Genomic DNA, 9,510 nt, shown 5'->3' with positions numbered 1-9,510 from the left:
TCTTCATTTTCATTATTCCATCCTCCTGTCACATAAATGTACATTTGTTGAGGGCTGTAACAATTGTAGATTTAGTATGATCTTTAAGTTATTTTCTCTAATGATGTTCAGTAATACAGTAAATATACAGTAGGATTATACTATATCCAGGCACCTGTCTGGCTACAGTATCGTCTGTGTGTCTGAACTGCATGTGCGGTGTTGGGGTGACGACTTTAAGAGGCTGTAAGAGGACTGAAAAGGGACAGCAAGGCTATTCTAGATGCTCCGCTAACTAAGAACGGAAGCATGCGATCGACTCTACAATTAAATTGTCACCATGTATCATACCATGTTAAACACATTTCTCATCTTCGTCACATGTTGACCACCATTTAAACCAATGAGGAATTGAAAAATGATAATAAGATAATAATATTTCCTTGTGCAACACCGTTTCACATATGATACATTCACATACATGTCAAACAGCATTTCACTGAATTAACGTACAGGCATAATGTGGTTTTTGGACATTTCACACGTGAAATGGAAAAGATGAATGTGTCACATGTGATATTTTTACAAGGCTAAATCTGACTACTTTTAGGCCAGTGAAAATAAAAAAAAAAGTTATAACAAAATAGGTATCTGTGTATATCCATACACCAGAATCAAATTTAAGTGAAGTAAAGCTGTGAGGATTTACATCATTATAATCTCTATACACAGATTACGTATTCATATACAGAAAGCATTGGCCAAAATGGAACCCACCGGCTGTCGTCTGACGATGATCTAGCTTTTTATTGGCTTAAAATGCGCTACTTGTGAAACAACACGGTTGTACATGGCGTCTCTTAACTCCAGTCACGCGCCTCAAGTTGCTAATCGGAGTGTTAACAAGGAACGAGAAACCAAATAATTAATGAACAATTCGAAGGGGACTTGGACTCATGCCCTCAGTGGTTCTAAAATCCTGGCTATGGCGCTGCTGCAAATCCAACATCCTCACATGTTGCTTGGGATATACTGTACTGACACTACTGGATAAGAGACACTGATCTGCACCTGAACTGTGCAGACGAGATGAAAATCTCTACTGCCTTAAAACACATTGCTAAATGAACTGTTCTGTCTGTGTATGTCTATGTATGACAAGAACACGACGCTAACTACTGGGATTACATGCTGGATTTTCTGAGATGACCTTTGTGTGTTTGCTTCTCCCGTTCAACAACCCACAGCTGATAGAGTAGGAATCAGTATCAGAAAAGAAAATGCAAAGTCTCATCTAGTCTCCGATTCTTTGTTGTGAAATTAAAAAAGTATACGTTTTGAGTCATTTAACGCATTATAGCAGACATAGGTAAAGCAGATGTCACATAGCAGCAACTTCATTAATTTTGTACACAGTAGTAAAGGGTTATTACATGCTGCCTCTCTCTTAAGTCTTGCTAACATTTTCTCAACAAGGCTGTTGCTAATAGAACATTTAATATATTTAAAACATTTTGTACTCTAACTGTTTGAAGTTGATGTTTATTGTTATTGTCTACTTTTTTGTGTTGGATTGTAGTCATACTGTTTGAAAAAATAAGGGGAAAAAAAAGTAATCAAGTCCATATTCAGCTCATTTTATATGGTATTACTACTGGATATCGGTACACTTGTGATCCACTTATCATAAACAGCTGTCAAGCTCTAGGCCAGTAATAGTAGGTTGTATATAAGGCCAAAGTCTCAGAACAAACAGTCTTTAGATTCATTTCAGCAAAGTAAAATCATGTGAGTGCCTTGGTCCATGCTGAGTTTGGTAAACTTCAATAAAAAATGTGGATAAATCATGAGTCACGGCTCCCTGCCTTGCGCTACAGTAGAAAGCAGTTTGCAAATCACGTCTCCCAAAATGGCATTTTAATCTTGTCTCAAGCGTGAAGCTGATTGTTAAGCATTGGTAACATCTCCGTCAGAGCTCTCAGACATAATCCCCCTCCTCATCATAATCATGACAAAACTCACAGCAGGAGAGGCGTTGATGTGGAGGACCTCCCCGTGTCTGATGAAAGGTCCGCGGTCGTGAACTATGCACCCGAGCATCGAGGTCATTTACACACAGACGAGCCCTCCAGTGGTACAGGAGGCCACTCGGCTCTTTTCAGCCAACAGAAAGGAGAGTCGGGGGATGAATAGTGGCTGTTTGGGGTGAATAAAGGCCAACCTTTCAGCTTGTCATAATGTGAGATTACTGTGACGGGGGTACATGTCTGGTCAGGATGGCGTGAAGTCACACTGTAGTTCAGCTCCACAGGTCTGGGTGCAGCACATCAGTATGGGGGGTCTGGCGGTACTGTTGCCATGCAAATGTCTTTGTCCTCAGCTGTGCACCCTTGCGGGTAAAGTAAAGACTGCTTGTAAATGTTCCTTTTGTTGCTGTTGTATTCTAACTGTAAAATATAGACATTAGAAAGGAAAAGTTTGGCACATTGGAGTACGTGCTCATTCACTTTCCTGCCCAGCGTTAGATGAGATCGATACCACTTTCATGGCCGTACGTTTTAAAATGGAGCTTCCACCAGCAGACAGCTAACTTAGCTTAGCGTAAAGACTGTAAACCAGGGGAAACAGCTGGTCAGTCTCTGTCCAAAGGTACCAAAATCAGCCTACCAACACCTGTTAAGTTCACTCATCAAAACGCATCTAGTTTGTCCTACCTGTACAAATGCCGAAGTATAAAAAATGAACAGTTTCCCTGCAAACAGCCTTAAACGGCAAATCTTCATGTTTACATTTCCTTTTTCGTACAAGCTAGCAAGCTCGCAGTACTACAATGTTGCATGTATATGATATACAGTATATTTAAGCTGTTTTGCTTTCTATACAGACGTGCAGAATACAGTACAGTTTTACAGGTATCTCTGAACATCTGATTGGTATCCAACCCTCAGCAGGCAGACACACTTAAACATGCACGGCACAAAGCCATCTCATTTTCTGCCCGTTCTCCCGATTCACTCGCCTCTTCGTCAGTTTGTCGTCCACCTTTTCTCCTCTACCTCTCCTCTCTCCCCTTTTTTTTTTAACCGTCCAAGAATCTCTTCTTTCTCCTTGGCCTGAGGGTTCGACTGGCTGTTATGTGCCAGTTCCAGGGACACCAAATGGGAGCTGTAATTATCATTGCTCCACCACTGTCCTGTCAGCGTGCTTGCCAGCAAAACAAGAGGGATCCTTTGGAAGTCCTGATCAAAAGCTTTGGCCTTTGATCAGGAGGCAAAAGGAAAACCCTAAACACTGTGCAAAATCAACGAGGAATGTCCCAAAGAGAGCCCAGGAGAATGGAAATGACAGCCATCCAGAAGACATCCTCAGCTCCTCCTCTGCCATGATGTGTTGATGTCCAGAGCACAGGTGTTTGGGCTATGTTTGATCTGATCGGTGTCAACAGAAGGCCGAGAGAGTGAGTCATGCGATGACGATAATGACGCTTCAGTGTCCGTCAGACAGCACCTGGTAGGCTGCACAGCGCGTCATCTCTTTATGTTTCGGCACAGGCCTCTTACGCAACATGAATTTGGTTGTATTGTCTGCCCACTTAAGACACCGCGAAGCACATCACACCTTCACATCGGGACATGTGACGGTATATTCTGCATGACCCATTCAAAATGGAAAAGGTTACATTGACTGCTTCAAAAATGAATTCGCAGCTGATTGACAGAAAAAAAATGTAATCATTGAAGCCCATTTTGAGGGCCTTAGGCAAAATCTACAGGGGCACAAGTCACGCTGCTTCAGCGACAACAAACCACAGCCCCTGGAACCTTTGAAACCCTGTGTGGTCATTTTCTCTCACAGTGACTGAAAAGAACTGTGGTGGGTGGGAAAGAAAAAAAAGAGCCCCTCGCCACTCATAATACCAATCTTATGTATGTAGACGAAAATGGGAGGGATGGGAGGGGTTGGGGGGTGGCAGACGGACTAAGGCACAATTTTAAAGCGCTTATTGAATTGCCATTACAGCTCCTGAGACTAATTGTGGCTGTTGTGTGTCTCTCGGTGGCCTAGGGGGCTCTGGAGTGGCCCTGTATGCTCTTACTCAGTGGGGTTTTCAGACCGAGTGGCCCTGAAAGAGAACAGGACCACCGTAGATCAATGGCAAACCTTTCACTCTTTCACAGGCCCTCGCTAATCCTTCTCATTTGTCTGCCATTTGTTGAGGCACATTCACAGCTCCCTGAATTTAGGATTAGGCCTTGTTTTGTTACAAAAACAGCCCAAGTTATAATGCTGAATAGATGGACTAAAGGGTGGACGACGGATGAGTGTATGCGAGTTTGTGAGCATGTGTGTGTGTGTGTGTGTGTGTGTGTGTGTGTGTGTGTGTGTGTGTGGTTATCAGGTATACACTACATACATGTATGTTTGACCAAATTCACGAGAGAGCAGAACCTGTTCAGTTTTTTCTCTTAAATCTCATTTCGTGTCATAAGTGGTGCAAACATTAGTTTGCAGTGTGGGAGAAAAAAAGATTTGTGTCTTGAAATTGTGTAAAATCAATCATATCCATATCAGGAGAAGACGAGCGGGGAAGGAGACTGTTGTTCATCAAAAAAAAACTCTGTTATGACTTGGTCGAGGTACACAGTGTGACTTGTCTAGGTGAAAGTTCAGAGGAGGAGGAGGACATCTTCGAAGGGTATGGATGTATAAAATAATGTACAGTGCTATTGTGAAGTTGTCTGACTCCGGACAGCGCGGTTTACTTGTATACTTTGTAATGCAAATGAATCTGTGTGAAGTGAAGAAAATCCAATCTCTCTTGTGTCCTGTGGAGTCTCGTCACGAGTCAGATACATAACCGTTACTGAGCCAGCCGTTAGGTAAAGTCAAAGAAGCGGCTCATCAATGGGGGGGAAAAAACACAACATTTTCCTTTGTGGAGGTTTTCTTGTAGCTTTAATGTTCACACAGCAACAACGATCTTAACATTTGCGGAAACCTTTTCAACACTATATCTGAAATAATACCATATTTAACACAGTCATGGTGTGATCATTTTCTTTTTATGTGGGACTAGAGGTGGCAATCTGAATTTAAATGTACAACATTCTGGACACGAGTGGGTGTATCATCAGCTTGTGTTTAGACTGAACATGGGGGGAATTTAGGTGAGGCCCGATTGCATGCAAGGTCGATAAAAAGGTGCGAAATTGGCCAGAAATTATGTTTGAATATTCTGTTTCTATTTCTCTCTGTCGCTTGCTTTGAAAGACTGCAATGGACGAGCTCTGGGTATCTATTCGATAACTCCTCATTTCACAGCAAAAACTGTAATAAGGTGACAGCTGGCTAGATCGACAGGAGACCCTGAAAGTTTCCTTCTTGCTGTTGGCTTTATTCTATGAATTTGAATCTGAAGGGCAAGGACAAGTCAGTTAAATAAATCTTTCTAAAATGAAATACTTTCTTTCAGATGAACATTTTTAAAAGCGTTCCATTATGTATTCTAATCCTAAATGCGGCCCTTATTTTACTTGAAATGTGAGAACATTTATTTGTCATTAGAGTATCATTTGAGTTATATTTGAAAATTGACAATAAATATTTTTTAAATGTTTGTCCGTTGAACTTTCTTTATTTTCAGTTGTTGACTACATACATACGTTGATATAACTGCTAGGCTACTTCAATAAATATGGGACTCAATCACAGCGCAAGTTGAGGAGATTCCCTCTAACTGGACCTGGTTGAATTTGAATTGAATACCACTGGTCTATGGGTTACACTTGTTATCTATTTGATTCTCCACAGGTCATTTTGTTCGTCCGCCCTCTGGCGTTTCGGAGGACAATGCAACGAACAGCGAAGTATAAACTTCTCCATGCATGCTGGGAGCTTGCACGCACTCTGCCAAGCGCGAGTACAAACAAAGTTTTGGAGTTCATCGGCTGTTTGAGGTGAATAAACATGGACTGCCCAAATGAACCAGTGGTCAAATATGCGCAAATGACAAGTTTGTTACACGAATGTATGAATTTAAAGGGAATTGAACAAAATAGGGTAGGTTCAGGCTAAAACCTTTTCGGCCAGCATGAACTTGTTTTTGGTTTATCACAACTTCAGAAGCAATCACTAAACTAGACGAACTCTTAGAACTTCCTTTTTCCAGAGGTATGTAATGCTACAGATGTAATGGCACAAATTGATTGAAAGATTTTGTTAATAACTTTGAAGCTACTTTAGAGGTAATGAACGGAAATATCAACGTTAACGAGGTTGAAGTTTTCCACTCAGCTGTGATATCATTCACCGTTGCACTGCTCTGACAAAAATATGTAAAAAGAAAAATACAGGGCTTTTTTAACTGTTCCGCACGCTATCTTTTTCATATGTCTTCTACTTCATCTGAGAGCAAAGACAGAGTTCACTGTCCTTTTGAAATAGTTCATAAGAAAGAAGGAAAGCATGAACAAATTGATTCATCACAGTCAAATACCTGCAAAGGAAATGCAATTTCATGAAAGTTGCAATGATTCCCTTTGAAGCCCAGAGTTTGTCTTCAGCGCGCTCTGTCTGAACCTGAGCGTGTGCTCGGACAGTCTTGGCAGCCCGCAGCAGAGCCATCAGACTGAGGCCTTCTCATCACTGAGTGGATTAGTGTTCATGTCTGAAGCCACTTACTGGACATCAGACAGGGCTGCTGAGTGGCACATGCGCCACATTTCCCCTAAAGCCCTGCCATGCCACGCTGCAGGTATGTGGGGCCGACCGGCCGAACCCCATGTCGGGCATTCTCCGGATGCCTGCAGTCGTGCCAAACACCGGGGGACAAGGTGAAGAGGTGGACGGAGGGATGATTGTGTGAATCAGAATGGATGAGAGGAAAAGTAAGGAAATCAAATGATTGTTATTCTCATATGGGAGGACAAAACGTTTTGAGCTTTATCCAGCACCAAGTTATGCTTTCAGGCCGAGATGAGAAGGTTTAATACCTCTCTCGTGTCTGCACAGCAAATATGAAACTCGAGCCAGCAGACGGTTAGCTTAGCATAGCATAGCATAGAGCCTGGAAACAGGGACAAACAGTTAGTCTGGCTCTGTGCAAAGGTTAAGAAATCCACCCACAAGCACCTCTAAAACTCCCTCATTAAGACATTACATAAACGAAGTTATGTAGACCTTAAGTGTGAAAGCGGCAAGGGGTTCATGTGCCGAAACTATTTCTTGGGCTGGAGCAGGTTTCACCGTGATGTTGCCAAGCAACCATTGGAGACTTAAGACCGAACAAATGCGATATAATGTGTTAATTAGCGAGCTTTAGAGTTGCTGGTAAGCACATTTCCTTTTCAACTTTGGACAGAGGCAGGCTAGCAGTCCCTGCTGACAGTTTTTTATGCTAACCTCAGCTAATTAGCAGCTGGCTGCAGCTTCAATGCAGTGGACAGATAGTGGTCTATATCTTCTCATCTAACGCTCATCAAGAGAGAGAATATCCTCACTATTATATTACCGTGATGTCCTTACCAATCTTAACATTCGCTGTCGTGTCAAAAAACGCATACAAAACGCATTCAAAAAACAGAAAAGAAAAAGCAGGAATAATGTGCCATCAACATTTTTAAGTGCATTTCAAGTAGAGGCCAGAATGAGAATGTGTCACACAGGGTGTCCCGCTTACCCAGGGACAAAAAAAACATGCTGGAAAGGTTTCGGGACCAAAGGTAGCGCTCGTCAAGAGTGCACAAGTATTCTGTCACACACACACACTGACACACGCACACACAGCAAGACGACGAACCGCGGCAGTGAAAGTAGTTGTCGTGGCTGTCGGGCAGTTGGCGTCCTGAAGTGGTGGTGGGATTCTGACTCGAGTCACCGGCAAAACATACCGTGTAAGACATGGTCAATGAATGTTTTTATAAAATGTGAGCTCATTTATAATTTAACAATTTTCACAGTGTATTATTTATGCAACGCATCACTTTTTTAACTGTGGAAAATGTTTTTATAATTGTCATTTTAGTATTGGGGCAACAAAAAAGTATACTGGGACGATTTAAAGTGTATTTTAGGACAATTTGGGAAGGTGGTGAAAAAGGTTAGAGCTCTGAATGCTACACTGAAGGCTTTGGTGTAAAAGGCTAACAATAAATGATAACTAAATACTTGCAGTTGTTCAAGACTGCTGCTAATTTTTCTCAATGCACCATTGTTTCACTCTGACTTCTGGTTTGGGAACCACAGGCTGCACATCAACAGATCTTTTAATTTGATGTAGCCTCAGCTACTGGCTATGACGCTATGATCAACATCTCTTCATGCAGATGTGAGCATAAAGGTTGCACCACCCCTGGTAAACTGTCATAGGAATGTAATCAAAATGTACATACGCAATCAAAATAAAATCTTAGAATATAAGAAGATGATCACAGAAAAGGTGGTGGCAGCCTTAAGGGGCACAGACCATCTATAGTTTGGCCAGCTCAGGCAGAACAGCCACATGTTGGCCAACGTCCCAGTCAACATCATGAGGTTGTCTTTGGCTGTTAGTGACTGGAAAAGACCAAAGTCAGTGCCGCTTCATGCTAAATTTTCGCCGTGCCAAAGCCTATCCACCCTGCCCCTCAAGGCCCGCTGTGTGAAGGAGTTCTTCATGCCCCTGAAACCAGACAGACTCTGTGTTTTGTCACTGCGTGCTTGGCGCTACTTTTTCAACACTGCAGTTGTTGTTTTTTTAATTCAAAGATTAACAGGTGTATTTTTCCTCCTTAAAAGCAAATTTCTTTCGTGAACAGTGTCAAAAATCTGCTTTATTTTCCCTGTTAGGATATATGAAATAAAGCAGGCGAGAAGGTTTTCGTTGGATTTTAGTCCGTGTATCAGACTATTAGCATTTACTCTGTCCAGGTCTGTCAACATGTCGGAGGAGAAAGAACTTGACACTAGCAAGAAAACTGGATGCCAGATCCACTCCCACTGAGTGTGTAAGGGAACAATCTTCCACTCAAATCCTGGCTAAAACTAAAGCTTAAAAACAAGCTGTATATAAAGGTTATATTGTACTTTACCATAGCGGACAGACGGTGGAACAGAAAGAGTTGTGTCGAGACAAGCTGTGGGTTCAACTGCAGGCCAAAGTGTGGGGCCTTAAGGACCGATGACAAATCTGTCCTGGCTCGACACATATGTACATTATATGAAGGTTTGAAAACACATGACTTTGACACAGTGCCTCTAAAATCGTACTCAATGTGTCGACACGGTAGGCCCCCTTTAGCTCATAACATCACGTCAAAGCCAGAAAGAAAGAGTCGAGGCAGAATAAACTATGATGACGGTATGAAGAGCACAGAAAGATCAATCTCAACCCGACTGACGTCTACATCAAAACTAAAATGACCACAAATGAGCAAGAAAATGAAACAATGCAGTAGCTATCGAGTAAAGTGCAGATTTCTCCCGTCCTGTGCAGCACTTCCACAGCCTCAGCACCAGACTCAGTGGCTGTGGGCCTCCGAGGCTCTGAGGTCT

Source organism: Melanostigma gelatinosum (genome assembly GCF_949748355.1).
Source record: "Melanostigma gelatinosum genome assembly, chromosome: 4".
Lineage (NCBI taxonomy): Eukaryota > Metazoa > Chordata > Actinopteri > Perciformes > Zoarcidae > Melanostigma > Melanostigma gelatinosum.
The sequence above is the reverse complement of the archived record's forward strand: the minus strand, read 5'-3'. Positions refer to the sequence as shown.